Genomic DNA, 5,000 nt, shown 5'->3' on the forward strand with positions numbered 1-5,000 from the left:
ATAGATAATAAGGATGGTAGTTATAACAATGACGTTGTTGCTGGCATTATTCTTATTATTATATGATCTTCACTATCATTGCCATCATTGTTATTAGTATCAATATTGTTGTTATGATAATAATAGTGATAATAGTAAGGATAATAACAGTAACAATAATAATGATAATAATAATAATAATAATAATAATAATAATAATAATAATAATAATAATAATAATAATAATAGTGAAATAATATATATATTTTTTTAACGGTAGGTTCATGTCTGAGCCGCCGTGGTCACAGCATGATACTTAATTGTAGTTTTCATGTTGTGATGCTCTTGGAGTGAGTACGTGGTAGGGTCCCCAGTTCCTTTCCACGGAGAGTGCCGGTGTTACCTTTTAGGTAATCATTCTCTCTATTTATCCGGGCTTGGGACCAGCACTGACTTGGGCTGGCTTGGCCCCAGTGGCTAGGTAGGCAATCGAGGTGAAGTTCCTTGCCCAAGTGAACAACGCGCCGGTCGGTGACTCGAACCCTCGAACTCAGATTAGCGTCGTGACAGTCTTGAGTCCGATGCTCTAACCACTCGGCCACCGCGGCCTTGAAATAATAATAGTAATAAAATAATAGTGAAAGAGAAAGAAGCTACAATACCTAAGACTGGTTGTGGTCCACTATTGCAGCTCATTCACCAAGATGCAAGACCAATCTTGAGAGTACCAGAAATAATAATAATAACGATAATGATGATGATAATAGTAAATAATAATAATAATAATGATAATAATAATAATAATAATAATAATAATAATAATAATAATAATAATAATAATAAAAATAATAATAATAATAATGATAATAATAATAATTATAACAATATGATAACTATAATGATAATAATAATGATAATAATGATAATTATCATAATAAAGATAATGTTAGAGAGAGAGAGAGGGGGGGGTCAAATTCAGACACTTTATTCCATAAATTACAATGGATATTCTTTAAATAAGTACATCTATATTTACGCTTGACTGTTGAAGAGGTGTTCCTTTAATATCGCTTTGAAATTACAGAAGCTGGCAATGTCTGCTATTATGTGATAGCATGTTCCAGATCACGAGTCCACGTGTTTGCTTTTGACGTGTCCTTGTTTCCTTATTCGACTGCTTAACATAAAGAGAATTTACCTGACGTGTTTGGACATCTGATGTGTTCCGCAAGGGCAATAGCCATCGTGGATAATTCCCATGCATGAGTTTGTGAACGAATGCGCTATATATCATAACTACATTTAGAAGGGATTTTTAACCATTTAAGTTTTTGAAAGAGAGCGAGAGGGGAGAGACAGAGAGGGAGAGAGAGATTAAGAAAGAGATTGAGAGAGAGAGAGCAAAGTATGAACCCTCCAACAGATACGGAACATCTTTAATTTTGATGTTTATTTACACTTGATAGCCACTGATTTGAACTGCATCAGGCAATCTGCCACGTTCCCTCCCCACCCCGAACCACCCAAACTACCGCACGGGGTCATCCAACCACCGCAGCAATTTACCACAACAAACACCTGTGAAAATCCATCAACTTGTCATCTCACTGTGCCACTTGGTGAAATGTTACCCTTCGCCTTTCCTCCGTGCCTGTGAAGATCCTAAGACTCGAAAACGCCCTTGCACCACCCACTCTTAACGACGCCTACGGACATCCACCCTGTTGGTGCGCCGTCTGCGGGGAAAAGGCGCTGCCAAATACAGACCTTAAATGTGTGGTAAACGATTGCCCTCATGCCTGTCACGCAACATGCTTGCACAATGAAACAGTTTTTAACTGCGAAAAAGCGGGGAGTGAAGGACGGTCTCGGGTATCACTAATGAAGTGAACTCCCACAGATAAGGGACTTGCTCGTCAGTGCTCTTGCTGTCATCGACACGCTCATTGTGACCCAAAACAGCCTGGAGGAAATCCATCAGCGCAGCATCGATTGCTCTTCTAAAGCAGATAAAATATACGAGGAATAAGAGGAGCGAGTCGAAATGAGTAACGAAGTGTACATCTTGTGGACTTTCGAGAAAAAGGAAGAAATTAAAAACATTAAAGACGGAATGACGTAATCTGGACCAGTGGCGACGGGGGCAGCGGCAGAACCAGAGTTTGGGAAATCGCGATTTTTTCAGAGCCTTGAAAATCGCCAGTAAACGCCGCTACATCATCGTCAGGAAAATAAAAGGCCTTGCCTGCAGCAGGGACAAAGGAGAAATCCTGTAGGTCCTGGAAAGTGTCTTGCTTAACATCACACAGATCACTCCCGAGAAGAGTGCCCGCGTCTACTCACATGTGATTACTGCAAAAAACGCTTTTGCAGTGCACAATACTGTCGGGAATGAATTGCCGACCAGATGCAAAAACAATTTATACAGGCTCTGAAGTGGAGAAATCAGGAGACTTTAGCTGCATTAAGGAGTGTTCACTGGCAGCAACACTCTCCCACCTAGCACAGATCGGCTATGCCCTTTACGCTTCCCAGCTTCAACATCACGGGCACTCACCTCCAGAGTGGCGCCTAGCGAACAGTCCTAACAACGTAACGAACGCAAATAACTAAACGGTGTGTCAGCAAATATATGGGGATTTCACACCAATGTTGGAGAGCTCACGTATAGATTTCTTAAGAGAGCTGATGCTTTACATAAGGCGTATTCTGTGCACCTCATGAAAGTTAATTCCGGATTAAAGTCAATTCAGACCCACAGTGCGAAGAAGATGCAAGATACATTGCCAGGCACACGCGTCAATGCAGTTATCAGTATATCTGCTGTTTTAAATGAAAAAGTGGGTATCTGTGTAATGGCAAGTGCCATCTACCCTCCACAATATCATAGGCTGTAGCAAACGAAGGTTTGCTACAGAGGAAAAAATGTATATGCACATATATGCTAGTATTACATCATGCCGATATATATCTGTGTCAGTACAAATAAAATTATATAAATGGCTTCAAATAGCCTATAAATATTATAGACCTACCAAAATGAAGGTGTCAAACAAAAAAGAGATATTCATAATATTAATTTATTGGCGGGTTTTCTCTGAGATCTCTTTCCCGTGTGTGATCGCGGGGCACAGGTAGGGGAGTTTTTTTTTCGGGAAGTTGCTAGCAAGGATCATGATAACAAAAGTCCATATGGTTTTGAAGTCACTTTAGATTAACGAAACAGGAAGTTTCTACTTTGAATTTGGAACTTAATTGTGATATCATTAAAACTTTCTTTTTTATTTGATTAGTATAGTGCATATAGTTAAGAATGTTTTTCCAACCTGTAAGCTATGGAATTCTCTGTGGGATTTTCTTTTCATTTTTCTTGTCAATGTTGAGTTATATCTGCAGTCTGAATATCCCACAACTTATAAAAATATATACTGATGAATTTTCACAGAAGTCTTTGACATGAAAATATCAGACTTTGGTTCGTTATTGCCTATTATGAATGTTAATGACAACTGTCTTAACATAGCATTACATGATAGGTGGGGTTAACTAGCTCGTTCTGCACATGTGCAAGATAAAAAAAATTGAGCTCAAAAGTAAAGCCTGTTCTGGAGGTGAATTAAACGTTAATCTCATACACTGCTATTGCATGGGCATTAGAGATTTACCATAAGCTTTAATACTGGATTAACTTTTATGGTACGTATAGAAGACACCCATAGTCTTTGTCTCAGAGACATTCTTGAACGATAGAGTACGATTCAACTATGCAAGAGTAGCAAGGTATTCTCCTTGGATCAGGCAAGATCGTTCAACATCCGATGGAGGAGTTGCACTGTTATAAAGAAAAACTTTCATTACTTTTGACTGATGATGCAGTTCCAGATGGCATAGAAATTCTGAATTTTAAAGGCTTCAATGCTAGTGCCCAAGGGACCCTGTAAAAGGCTATGAGCATAAGTACAATGGCTGCAGGGGTAGTGATACTGGTATAACGGCATAAGTCTTTATTGCTAAGAGTACCACACAGTATGGGAACACACGAGACGATGTCTATATATGGGTAAGGCGGTATGCTGGGTCACGCGTCAGGTCAACCTGCCTGGAGAGGGAAGGCTAGGCTAACCTTACCACGCTGGACGCTAGCACAAACTGACGGGTCAAGCAAGGTCAGATAACATCGTCATCTACGCCCTCGCTGAGTGAATGGTTCCTATTCGGGATATGGAACCATGTGGTCCACTGATAACAGAAATAGACTAATGTATATGCCATACTGCACGGCCACCACTCGCGTCTCGCCCTCGAGGTGTCTTAGATTTGCCTCAAGGGTGACCTAACTTGGCTGGTTGTCTCATTCTCGTGTGTGTTGTCCTGGTGCATCATCGTGGCTGCTCGTCCATGTTGTCCTCATCTTCCTGGTCCTCGGTGTAATCTGTCTGTCCTCGACATCTGCACGTCCTCGAAAGTTTCGCACAGGTCCTCCTTTGCTTCAGATTCGTCTAGACTTCCTCGTAGTCCTCGTCCAGGCCTAACTCGGCAGCGTCCCCGTCCACATGTCCTCACAGATCTGGTAAGATTACCACACCGTATGGGAACACATGAGACGATGTCTATATATGGGTAAGGCAGTATGCTGGGTCACGCGTCAGGTCAACCTGCCCGGAGGGGGAGGGCTAGGCCGACCTTACTCAGATAACATCGTCATCTACGCCCTCGCTGAGTGAATGGTTCTTATTTGGAACTTGGAGCACGTGGCAAACAGCCACGTGGTCCACTGGTAACAGAAATAGACTTATGTATATACCATAGACCCTGTGCTGCGCCTGATACCGCCCTTTATCGCAATGCCATTGCTTCTGGAATACCTCACCCTCACCCTCGACCAGTTAATGATAGAAAATGAGTGTCATCACGTCATTATAATCCAACACATGGTACAAACCAGCTTCAACAGTTTCCTTGCAATGTTCTACCTTACTAACCTTGTAAACTTCCCCACTCGCTATTCAGGCTCCCCTTAG

The sequence above is a fragment of the Penaeus monodon genome, chromosome 3, assembly GCF_015228065.2.
Source record: "Penaeus monodon isolate SGIC_2016 chromosome 3, NSTDA_Pmon_1, whole genome shotgun sequence".
NCBI lineage: Eukaryota > Metazoa > Arthropoda > Malacostraca > Decapoda > Penaeidae > Penaeus > Penaeus monodon.